Source organism: Thermobia domestica, chromosome 11 (assembly GCF_964235325.1).
Source record: "Thermobia domestica chromosome 11, izTheDome1.hap1.1, whole genome shotgun sequence".
Lineage (NCBI taxonomy): Eukaryota > Metazoa > Arthropoda > Insecta > Zygentoma > Lepismatidae > Thermobia > Thermobia domestica.
Genome location: NC_137464.1, coordinates 101,014,149 through 101,027,677, shown reverse-complemented (window position 1 = coordinate 101,027,677; position 13,529 = coordinate 101,014,149). Strand labels below are relative to the sequence as shown.

General features: G+C 33.8%; 1 protein-coding gene and 1 long non-coding RNA gene across 2 annotated transcripts in view; both read right to left on the bottom strand.

Annotated features, from left to right (window-relative positions):
- Nucleotides 1-13,529, bottom strand: part of LOC145664330 (uncharacterized) — a 1,055,818-nt gene that overhangs the window by 712,604 nt on the left and 329,685 nt on the right. The window lies entirely within an intron of this gene.
- LOC145664328 (uncharacterized) overlaps nt 1-13,529 on the bottom strand; it is a 353,881-nt gene that overhangs the window by 16,582 nt on the left and 323,770 nt on the right. The window lies entirely within an intron of this gene.

Genomic DNA, 13,529 nt, shown 5'->3' with positions numbered 1-13,529 from the left:
GTCTTATTGTCTACTAGCCCCAAATAGGACATTATTTCAATAAGTAAGATTCAAACCACTTCAATGTCTACAAGTACTTTCTTGAAATTTCCTTAGTTCAATGCATCTAAGCTAATTAACCTTAGATTCGGGTTATCAATCTTACGTGGAGTATATTGTGTTCAGTAATCAATTAAGATTTGAAATTTGAATACTAAGTTAGAATTTTGGTATCCATTAGAAGGAAATTTGTAGCTGATAAAATTATAAGAAAGTAGTCCTTAAGAGACTTTTTTTTTTTGTAAAATCACACGTTTGGAAGCTAATAGACTGAATTACGTTTGAGCAGAAATAGGGCGAGGTTTTTAACTAGAAATCTTCAAAATACTTGAAAAAATAAGCATCGAACCGAAAGAATGTTTGAATTAAAAAGTTAATATTTTGGAGGGGGGGATTTAACTGTGATAAAATTAGGCTGACCCGACCTCTTGCACTGAGAAAAATCCGATATCCGGACAGCAGTATATTGTTCAAATGTACGGAATCCATATGTTTACTACGGAAATCTATACATAATATACATTACCCATGTGCTACCATTATCCTTTTTCCTGCTTAGATGTTACATCATGTAGCTACAGGATGTCTGACATAACAATCTTCGGTATATTGCATAAGGTTACGTATACGTATGTTACATACCTAAGCTATCTGTCATATACGTTCATCTGCATATGAGTCTTATCGCCTATATACAGTCATGCGGAAAGTATTTATAGATGGAATACTTATACAGACATTATCATAAAACATATGTTTTCAGTTATGCGTAGGCTGTAGGATGTTATATATAGTCCTGCTTTAAGTCCAAAAACGACAGGATTTACGCAGTTACCCACGTTTTTAGTACGCCACATACAATTTTTTTCTCTCTGTGTGGATAACTTTGGAGACTCAAATGAGGACTCCATTTTTAATGGTAGATTGGATTCTACGAAGACATTTTTCTTGGTTCTCAATTGATGGCTCTGTAATCACGGAAAACTAGTTTCACTAATGTTTCGTAGTTGGGAACCTTATAGCCCAGGAAAATTAGAAAATTAAGGGAAAACTTTTTAAAAAAACGCTGTCAAAACATAAAGAATTGTGAACTATAAATAATGGCGATGTGTTGCAGCTGTCAATTCCCGTGCTGGATGAATGTAGACCATATATTATTTTTTAACCTTAGCATAAATGCCATTAAAACTGTCACCAATCAGCTTAGCAATCCCGAAAACAATGGATTCGACACTATTTCTATCTTTCGATATTTTATTTTTCATCCTTTCTTATCCTATAAATACATGAATATGAGGCTAATCTGGACTTAAACGGCATCGAAGTGCCACCGCCCACTTTAGCAACTCCGAAAACTATGGATCCGACACTAATATTGGTTGTTCTCGATTTTTTTTTTTTTTTAAGTTACAACTTTCCCACTTCCCTCCCTACTAAGGGTGTCGTATCCAATATTTTTTCCAGATTACAAGTCATATGTACATGTGCACTTGTTTTAAAAATGATTTTACAAATAGAGTTTCATGTCTAACGTGAAGAGCTCGTGAGATACGCAATAATCTTAGACCCCATCTCTTCCCTTTTGTGCCCCTTCTTAGTACCTTTTGTTCATATCTTAAGGGAGAGGAAGGGGCATCAAAAAGGAAGGGATGGTTTGTAATTTAAGTAACAAAAATAGAATATCTAACGAATTTCTTATGTTAGGAAGCTGAAACAGTGTAAGTAACCTCGTTTCTAAAAACAAGTTAATATACACATATGACTTCCAATCCGAAAAAAAAACATTGAAGGGTAAGACATCTCTAGCGGAATGGGAATTTGATGTAAAAATTATCGAAAACGACCAACATTCATAGTTTTTGGGCTCGCCGAGATAAATAGTGACACTTCCGATGTCATCGAAGATCAAATTCAGGCCCCATCTGCGTGGAGTGTGGGGTTAAAAGGAGGAAAAATGAAAATGTCCTAAATAACTTAGATTAGTGTCGAATCTATAGTTTTCGGGGTCACTAAGATACTTGGTGAAAGTTCCAATGACATTTAAGCCTAAATATAGTAAAGAATGGCTTAGTACAATTTCCAGTTTCAAGATTGATTCCAATATAGTATAGGGGCTAATAATAGTAACAAACAGCGCATAACTTGTTCCGGAAAACATATTTCATCTCGAACTTTATTCCTTCATTACAACCGAAAGATATAGATTTACTTCTTCAGGTTTTAGTATTGACTTTGCCTAGTATGGAAGTCTACACGTGTACGAAGGTTCAAGTATGGTGTTGCCCACAAGATGAGATGAGAATTAAGATTTTCGTCTCGTTCTCCATCACGTTTCGATTCTCGAAGAATTCTTTCTTGTCTCCCTCAGACTTTTCTAATCTTTTTGTGTAAATTTACACAATTTATGTCCTTATTCTTTTATTAATTTTATCTAGAAGTTATCAGATCCTTACACATCACGATCCATTGGCGAAAAGGTGTGATATAACAGCATTTGGCCCACGATTAAACTATAGATGTATTATTTTATGCTATCCAGTTTTTTCTTTCTTTCTTCTTCTTTTTTGTATTGTAGTGTTCCTTAAGGATCTGTCTTGTCATCATTGCTAGGCAATTTCTTGACAGGTTTTCCATAATTATCAGATAATATCTAATTATTTTTCTTTACTGATGATACTGATATACTAGAATATGGTAAAACCATTAAAAAAAAGCAGCAACGCTTGTCTACAGTACGCCATTAATACAATATACAGTGTATATTCAATCATTGGTTACTTACTATTAACTGAAAAAAAAAAACTTCTTTTGCCAAGATGCACAAGTAAAGTTGTCCTTTTTCACTCATTTTTTATCTAAGAAATCCTAGAAAACGCTTTTGATAAATATGCGAAATGTTCTGGTATTCATCTGATATGATTTTGTTTAGTCATCTAACATGGAATCTATATCTGGATACTGTACAAGATGAAAAGGTTAGGTATAAAATGTTTCGAAAATTAAAATTAATCGGAAGAAGGATAAAAATGTCTACAGAGCCAAATACAAAAGATAGGACGTTATACCAGTACATGAATATAAAAAAGTAATTGTGAATATTCAAAGTAATATCAATAAAGAAGCAGGCACTGGTAACTAGAATTTTTTTTGCAAGTTTTGGTCGCGTGCATGAGAATAGGTGGTCACTTTAAGTATTAGGAAAGTTCTCATGGATGATATACTTAGTATATTAAGATGTCCTCAAGGTAAATAAATAAAGGAAGCACCAAGGACATTTTCACTGTAATTGATGGACTTTTACTAGTGAAATTGGTATCATCCACCAACAATCAACTTTCAATCCTATCAGATACAATGAACCGAAACATAAAACAACTTTAAATATAATAATAATAATAATAATAATAAGTAAAAACACTAACATATATAATTCGAGGACCTTCTTGCCAGCAACGTTTTATACATATGTGAGGCGTTCATACGCCTAATTCTTTCATACACTAAAACAATGTTTTAGGTCTAAGAGTTGGATGAACAAGTGTTATCGATGAGATTTAAGAAATTTCTTGTATCGTCTCATGAGAATTGTCATGTTTCTAGTCTGGTATGGAGACGAGACGAAAAATCTTCTGTCTCGTGAGTAACACTAATAATTTGATACTAAATTCACTTTTTTTTCTTTTCCTTTTCCGTACCTTCTATGTGTAAATGTGCACGTTGTTCTAGACCGAAATATCTCCATAATAATTTTCACAAATAATTCGTGTCATTTCTCGACATTTTACAAACGCAAAATATCGACTGCTTAAGATACAATTTGTTAATTGGTTAATAAAAGACGAATATTTCCATCAATATTTAATTTTGTATTTCGCTGAAGTTCTACTTCCGGTTATTCTTGGTAATATTTTCGTAATACAAACTTTTGTTACGCGTAGGAGTAAAGCAAACTTTAAAAAACGCCATAGCGGGGAAGTTGGCAATTTAATTCAAACTACTAAAAGGTTTGTTTGTAAATAAGGTTGTAAAATCGTTTCTTTTAATTTATATGGGGAGTATTCTGAATACATACATTTAGAGCACAAATAGCATCACGTAGCTTAAAATTAATGTGAATTGGTGAAAAAACGTAAATACTGTATTTATTGCGTAACAAAATTACTTTCACAAACTTGACAGAATTAAATGTCGCCGTCATATAATTAAAGTGTAGGTTCCTGACATCTATCATATTTTCTTTTCTCTTAACAATATTAAGGTGAAAATCATGGTTGAAATTATTTTCAGACTTAATTATTGGTTGTTAAGTTTCGCACTATTTCCGTCCCTTTCACATTATTTTCACAATTCATTTTTTAAAAAAATAAAAATTTCAAGTAGCAATTTCCAATGACTGGAGACGAGACGATAAATAAATCGTCTCGATTCGATTCTCGAGAATTGTATATCGTTTCGTCTCGATTAACGAAAAAGTTTTTCGGGATTTTTACATTCGTTTTTTTTTTTAAATTTATGTACAAAATTGATGCCCAGAACTTTTCTTAATTTCATCTATAAGTTACCATAATCTTGCTTTGCCAAAGGACCACGAAGGGCGTGATATAACAACATTTAAACTATGTTTATTATTATAGTATATTATGTGCTGACTTGAGAATTTCTAAAAGTTGACGAATGTTCTTCATTATGGTTGAAGAATCACTTTACGTTTTATAGTTTTTATGTTATGATTCATGTAACACTAAAACAGTATTTGAAATTTAAGACTTAGGAAAACTAGTGTTAGTTGAAGTCAAAACTCGTGAAATTTCTTGTCTCGAATTTAAAAATGGTTTCGAGACAAGATATTTCTCATCTCGTGAGGAACCCTACTTCTAGCTTACCATAGCACTATTTCCTGTGTTATTCGTATTAGTATTTTGATAATATATATATAGTATAACAAGAAGGGCCGTAACTTGTGGGGGGCAGGGGGCAACTGCCCCTCCGGGGAAGTTCGTGCGAGGGGGAGCCCATTTCAAGACAAAATTTTCTTTCTCCATATACGATACGAATGTGAAATTATAAATGAAGCATCAAACAGTACAACGACTCACCAAAGGTAGTCGTTAACCCTGGTTCGGCTGATAATATAAGTACATCTTAGTGGCAGTAATTGTTCATACCTTAAAATAACTTCCGTAATTATATCCACTATTATTCTCACCTTTTATACTGAAATCACAAGTAGATGATGAGTAGTAAATAATTTATTCGTTGATTCTCTTTTAACGTATATTCATACAAACTGTTTTGCAATCAAACATGTCCACTGAGTATCTATAAACAACTACCTAGCAACCAATTATACAAATAATGTATATTTCTTACATATATTAAAAACATTCTTCTTTTGTTATCTTTAAATTAACATTATATCAGGCATAGTGCTGATGTAAAAGCACTTTCTGCCCAAAAATACAGTTAATTATCAATCGATACAAAGTATCTCGTTGTATAAAATGTCGCCCGACGACGGGACTGAATATAAAAGTTACAAGCTAGATTGGCTTTTATATTTAAGAACCACTGGTCCGTTTATAATAATGATATTCTATTAATTACGTCCTTTTACATTTTGATCGACCCTCGTATATAACTTTATTAAGCTTCCTTTATAGAAATACATTTATAATAAATCTTTTATTTCATTAATATTTATATTTTATTATAGAAACGTCGTCGCTTATTAATCTAATCACTGAAGGGTGCGAAGTCAAAAATTGTAAAAGTCAATTACATTTTAAAACAAATCACAATGATCAATAGTTTCAATCATTATTAAAAACGATCGTATTAAGAAAAAGATGTTTGATCTTTCCAGGGCGCATTATATAGTAATTATGTTAGATGATATTTTAAAATATACATTATATCAATAAGGCGTCATGATACAAAAGGATCTTATTCGAATAACATATAAAGTGGCGCATGAAGATAGTCGTCGGATAATTAACTTAATAGAATGAACCTTATATTTAACATAATCTTTGACAACGAAGTTTCAACACAAATCAATATAATATAAATAACCTTTGCTTTTAATCAATTACGAATCGAATTATAATTCTTCACATTAACAAGAAAGAATTAAAATCATTTGAAAATTATCATTTGTTGAAACAGACATGATAAAGTATCTAAAAGTCATAAGGGTTGTTTTCATTATTAACATTAACACATAAATTTGAAGATAAATGTTGATAAGAATCTATAGCTGATATGGGCTCAACCCGTACTTCATCAATTGCAGTCAATTTAAATTCGTACCTGCATATGAGTCCAATAAAGTACATTGTACTGCACAATCGTGATTATGTTCCGCGTTGTTATTTTGTACATGGATTGCGTCATTATCTTGATTTTGATATGAAGTGTCATCTCTTGAACTATGGTTACGTCTATCCATAGGATTTACGGTATTTCTAGAATTTCGCCATGTATTTCGACTATTTTTGAGTCTACTTCGATTGAGTGATCTGACATAATTATTGTCACGATTAATTAGGTTAGGTGTATTCCCAACATATCTTCGCCTATTTTGTCCGTTCTGATTGTTGAAATTTACTCGACTTAGGTTATATTCCGTATTGTCTGCATTACGGATATTTAGATTCCGAACAGGTACAAGGTGATCTGAATTGTTTTTAATTTTGCCTAATTCTGCTTGATGATTCTGAGCGTGGTATTGAGTTTCATAACATTGGACAAGCGTTAATAGGTGATTAAGACTCATACACTGGGTAGAAAACAGGATCTGTTGTAGTTTGAACGGTAGCAAATTTCGAATTGATGCAATTACTCTGGATTCCGATTGCAACGGATTTACGACTTTTAATTCGTTATATGTATTTACGACAAAATCGACAACAGATTTGTGCAAACGAGGATTAAAAGGTTGGTTTCTAATCGTGGCATCTCTGTTTGCAAGCAAAAAGTCGTTTTCGTAATTTGCAATCAACGCTGCTTTGAATTCCTCATATGTATTGATGTGAACTCGTACTGCTTTAAACCATAAAGAACATGGTGGGAGTAATAAATGAGGAATTAGTTTCATATATTGCGATTTATCTATACACATTATATTGCACTCATCTTGAAATTTTTCTAAGAAAGAGGTAGCATTTTCATTACATTTACCACTAAACTTACTCATAGCACGTATTTCACTCATCTTTACACTTAACTTTACCTTCCTTTCACCATTTCGTGTTCGTGTTGAGTGACAATTTTTACCTACTGCATTATCTGTGATTCCACCATCTCTTTTCCGCCCATCTTTATTCCTTGGATGAATTCCTTCCAAAACAATGTCCTCATCGGATGGATTACTTGAAGATGAGATAATATGAGGTCCACGTTGATCTGTTACGGGTGAATGCGAGGTCATCTCTTGAGAACAAGGGAACTCCGAACGATCATTAGTCATGTTGTTGTGGTATGCGTTGTCCTTAATCTGCAACGTTCTAATTTCCTCTTGTAATGTAGATATCAACTGAGTATTCGCACGTATTTGGTTAGAATTATCCGTAACCTGAATCTTTTGTTGCCGTACAGAAGATTCTATTACTTCCAAATCCTTTTTTACACAATTGACTTCTTGGATTACATGGTTGTAATTATCCTGGCAATCTTCTGATACTCTTTTTAACTTTTCATCAAATTGTAATGTAAGGTCTTTCACCGCCTGGATCACAGATTGTTTCGTATCTTCTGAATTTTGGTCTATTTGCTCCAACCGTCTACTTAATTCCTCGTACTGTTTACTGGATTCCTCGGATTTCTGCTGAACCGTGTGCTTTAATTCTTCCGACATCTGGGCTAACTTTTGTTCTTGTCGCTGTAAAGCCATTAAGATTTTGTCTTCAAATGTCAACACTTCAGGTACAACAGGAGCTGTATTTTGTTCGTCGTTACCACTGTCACCAGTTTCTTTCTCCATTGCCTCACCGAGCATAATTTTTCTTGTGATTATTTTACCACTTCTAAGTATAGTTAAGTTCGTAGACAAGAACCTTATTACTGAAGTAAATTCACCCCTTACTTTGTACTTCAGGATATGAATTTACAAAGTTCCCGGGTGAGGTAAACCAAAATTTTACAACGACTCACCAAAGGTAGTCGTTAACCCTGGTTCGGCTGATAATATAAGTACATCTTAGTGGCAGTAATTGTTCATACCTTAAAATAACTTCCGTAATTATATCCACTATTATTCTCACCTTTTATACTGAAATCACAAGTAGATGATGAGTAGTAAATAATTTATTCGTTGATTCTCTTTTAACGTATATTCATACAAACTGTTTTGCAATCAAACATGTCCACTGAGTATCTATAAACAACTACCTAGCAACCAATTATACAAATAATGTATATTTCTTACATATATTAAAAACATTCTTCTTTTGTTATCTTTAAATTAACATTATATCAGGCATAGTGCTGATGTAAAAGCACTTTCTGCCCAAAAATACAGTTAATTATCAATCGATACAAAGTATCTCGTTGTAACAGGTTCACTACATTACATCAACAAAAGAGCACACCAAAGGTCAATAAAACAAAAATGACTAGTGTTCCCATTTCAGTAAGAAAAAAAGAAGAAGTCTACTATTAGGGGCCCTAGAAATAATATTTATTAGTATGACTTTGAGATTTATCAATATTGTCCTCTTAATTAATTTGTTATGTATGGAACGGGCCCAGGGACGAAACTAAAATTTAACCTGTCCCGTAGACCTTGCTGTGCAGGAGGGCCCACAGGCTCCGGGGGCCCATAAAGAGTAAGAGAAAAATGGAAAGAGGGAGCCCAAGAATTAGGAAAACAACTTTTCTAGGGGGCCCAAATATGCGTATTAATGCTTGCCTCCCCAGAAAAAAAAAATCCAAATTACGGCGCTGATAACAAGTGACTTTTCTTTCACAGTGTGGAAACTATGGTAGACTTCCAAATTAGATGAATTCAATACAAAAGCTTAAAGTAGTATATCTATAACTACTTGAATAGAGTAATAAGATCAAAGAAACTTGTTCCTCGGACGCCGAATACATATCAAAAAGCCATTACTCATTACCTCTTGCTGTTTTTATTCTGTGAGAATTAACATTATAACCGGAAGCAGTAACTGATGTCTACCACTTCTGGTTGCAATAGAAAGAATATAATCAGATATAAAACATCTTCCTAATACTGAATCCATATCAGAAATCTGCTTGACGCTAACTATTTTCGTTTTGTCCATTAAGCGATCAGTATTGTAATCGAATAAACGTAGATCCGGCTTTAACAGGCAGATAAAAGTCGAGACAAAACTCATTCTCCGAGCGCTGAAGCTGTGTTAGGAACAGCTTTTTGATATTACTTGCCGTTTTTGCTCTACGGAAATAAGTATTAAAACCGAAAGCATTATTAAATTCCAACCATTTCTGGATTTCGTAGTGTTGCGGGTGATGATGGTATGTTCTCTTGAGACGCTAAATCGACTGCTGAAATCCACTTGTCGTTATCTGTTATCGTTTCTGTTCTATGACGCTCAATGTTGAAATCGGAAACGGTTGATTTCCATCACTTCCGATTTGAATAGGAAGTGAAATAGGAGATAGGAGATTAAGGGAAGATTTGGGACCTATTCTTGAGAAGCTGAATCGATTGAAAAAAAAATCGCTTCTTGATATTTCTTACCGTGTTTGCTCTATTGAAATCAATTTTGAAGCCGGAAGTTCTAGTAAATTTCAACCACTTCCGTTATCAATAGACTATCGGAAGTAGTGATGATATGTTCTCTTGAGACACTGAACCGGTTGCAAAAAATACTTCTCGCTATTACCGTTTTCGTCCTATGGCAATAAAAATTGAAATCGAAAATTAATAATTTCTACTACTTCCGGTTTGAATAGATAGGGTGGAATATGAAATATATTCTTGGGATATTCAATGAATTGCAAAAAATAAAAAAAAAAGCTTCTAGAAATATTTTTACCGTTTTTGCTCTATAGAGATTAATATTAAAACTGGAAGTAGTGCAAAATTTTCAGCGCTTTCGGTCTTATAGGATCATTGCAGGTGATGATGGTATGTTCTCTAGAGACATTAAATCAATTTTTAAAAACCTCTTGTCGCTATCTATTACTGTTTTTGTTTTACGACGGAAATAGCTTATTTCAACCACTTTCAGGTGTAATGAGAAGTTAACTAAGGAGATTGATCCTATTTATGGGACACTGAATCAATTGCATTAATCTGCTTCTCGATATCTATTATCTTTTTTCTTTGATACCTGTCTACAAACAGACACACAGAAGGACGGACGGACGTAGCGGCTCTGTAAGACATCCAACGTTTATACACAGGATAGTTTAGAAGTCTAATAAAAGCTTTGCTTAACAAGATAATATTAAAATGTAAGTGCACAAACTATTATCAATAACTATTTAATTGTTGTTACTAAATGATTGTTTAATAGACCTCCAAACTATGCTATCCATAAGTGTCGAAAGTCTTGTAGAACGTCTGTGTCCGTCCGTTTGTTTGTTGTCAGGGATCAGAGCAAAAACGATCAGAAATATCGAGAAGTATGTATTTACAATCGACTCAGCGATTTAAGAGTAGGTTTTATTTCCGTGGTTGACCCTCAATTCAATCCGGAAGTCGTTGAAATTAGCCATTTCAGAATTTAAAATGCTTTTCGCCGAGAACGAAAAACTGTAATAGATAGCGACAAGTGTTTTTTTCCACAAGTAATTCAGTGTCTCGAGAGAACATATTGACACCATCCGCAATACCGTGAAAACCAGAAATGGTTGAAACTTACTAACACCTCTAACAGCACAGGATGTGCTAGACATGTACCATTTAGGTGTCCCAGCTACTTTTTAAGTACCCGACACTTGGCACATATGATATTCATGTGCTAAGTATGTACTTCAGCTACCTACAGTTTTAGGTACTTGTTACACCTAATTGATATTTGCAACTATGTACCACAAATGTAGCATTTATATACCTGGCTGTTTCGCACTCTAACAGTCATTTATTTTTATGTCGTCACTTGGGACATATATCTATCATGTTCTAGATACGTCATTTAGGTACACTCATGTCCAAAATGATTGTCGCATATCTATAAATGTTCTCTTGTAAGAATATAATACGACAATGATTTCGCAGGATACTTTTAATACTGATACTATGTGTATAATCGGGAAATGTATATTTGTGGTAAATTTCACAGGAAAAGAATTATAAATACGAAAATTAGAATGAGCAAAACAAAGTGTTGCTAAATGGACAAGAAAGTTTTATTTTCGTTTTATTGTTCTTATTTACTGCTCTTTTGACATGAAATTTGCCACATGCATCTCTTTGCCAATTATATACATACTAACATTATAAGAAATACCGAGCGAATTCGTTATCAAATTATATTCCTACAACGACATATTTATAGACATGCGACAATAATTTTGGACATCAGTGTACATAATGTTTCAGATACTCTAACAGCACAAGATGTACTAGGCATGCTACATTTAGGTGTTCTAAATTCATCTCCCAGATTTGATGCATTTGTTGTTTCTTTTTTCTAAGCGATTGTGTACTAGAACCGGAAGTAGTTTTATTAGATGGAAACAGTCACCGATCATTTGAAAGTGAATGATGGAAGAACCATGAAATAAAGTAAATATACACTTCTCATTTTGTTATAAAATTACATTGCGAATAGATTTTATCTGATCCCAAATGGTTATCGTCGAATATACGCGGTTAAAGGAGCACTCTGATTAGCATTATTCAAATGACCTCAATAATTTATCCCTCTACAAGCGACTTTGTCTTCATCCCCTGTGTGGCCAAGTCAGTAGAGCACGCGGCTAGTAATGTAAATGCTGGTGGTTCGCGCCAATCCTGCGGTACATGTTTTTTGTTTACTTGTTTAAAGTGTTTTTTAGACTCACCTTAATGTAAACACATTACGCATGTAGGCGATTTAACATACTTTGGAGGAGTAATTTTGTGGTTCATTGACGCTTACGGCATGGAGAACATACTAGGCACGTTCCCCAGGTACATGTCAGACATGTGCCTAGGGGGCGGACATAGACTGTGACTATCACTTGCCATCCATGTGATTTCTCTCTCAGAGATACATAAGGCACATACTGGACACATTCTCATGTACCTGAGGGAACATGATAGGCATATGCCTACTATGTGATTGTGCTATTAGGGACTTCCGGTTTCAATACTGATTTCCATAGAATAGAACCGGTAAATGACAACTAAAAGCTGTTTCTTGGCAATTAATTCTAAAAAAAAAAAAAAAAAAAAAACACTTCTTCCGTTAAAAAAATGAAATGAAATCTTTAAGTTTTACATCCCACGGTTATGCCGGTTAGGCTAAAGGAGACGGTGAGCATGAGAGATGAGTGAAATGGTGGAATGAAGAAAGTTGGAGGAAACGGGAGAACCCCGAGAAAACCCACGAGCACGGTGTCTTCTTCCGTTAATTCTCTTTTGGAAACAGAAGTGGTAGAAATCAATTATTTCCGGTTTCGGGGTTTATCACACATAACTAAACCGGTAACAGATAGGAACAGGTGATTTTTACAATTAGTTCAAAGTATTAAGAGATCATGTCATGACCACCCGCAAAACTGTGCCGAAACCGGAAGTGACTGAAATTTACAAGTACTACCGATTTCAATATCGATTTTCATAGAGCAAAAATGGTAAATTATATCGAGTAGCGGTTTTCTGGAATCTATTTGTTATTCCAGGAATAGGTTCCATTTCCTCCATGAACACCTATCCGAACCGTAATTGGTAGAAAACAACCATTTCCGGTGTCAACGTTCATCTCTATAGAAAGTAATAGATAGCGGCGAGCGATCGGCCGATTACCAATCGATTTGGCATTTCAAGAGAGTATACAGCACCACTGGCATCACTGTACTGAAACCGGAAGTAGTTGGAATTGACTAGTACTTCTGGCTTCAATACTTATTTCCATAGAACAAAAATGGTAAGGAATATCAAAAAGTTGTTTCTGACAGATTTAATCTATCTGTTGAAACCAAAAGTGTTGTAAATCTACGATTTCCATATATATACATTCAAGGCTAAGAATACGTTTCAGGCTTGATGTTATTATTTTATTTCAATCGAAAGTGATAGGTATGAATCACCACTTTCGATTTTAAGGTTAATCTCTACACTGCAAATTCAGTAAGAGATAGTGACTATATGTCCAAAGAACAAGTCTGAGTTCGCAATTAGGAGCTGTTGTGTACTACTTCAAGTTTGAGTAGCAGAAGCTTATTTGTTGATGAATTTTAAAACCGTACATTTATATATATGAGTAGTGCTTTGAACAGACACGTTTAGTGCTCAAATATTTTTTCCATAAAGTGCAGTTTTTATTTATATGTATAGAGACTTAAAAATTAAG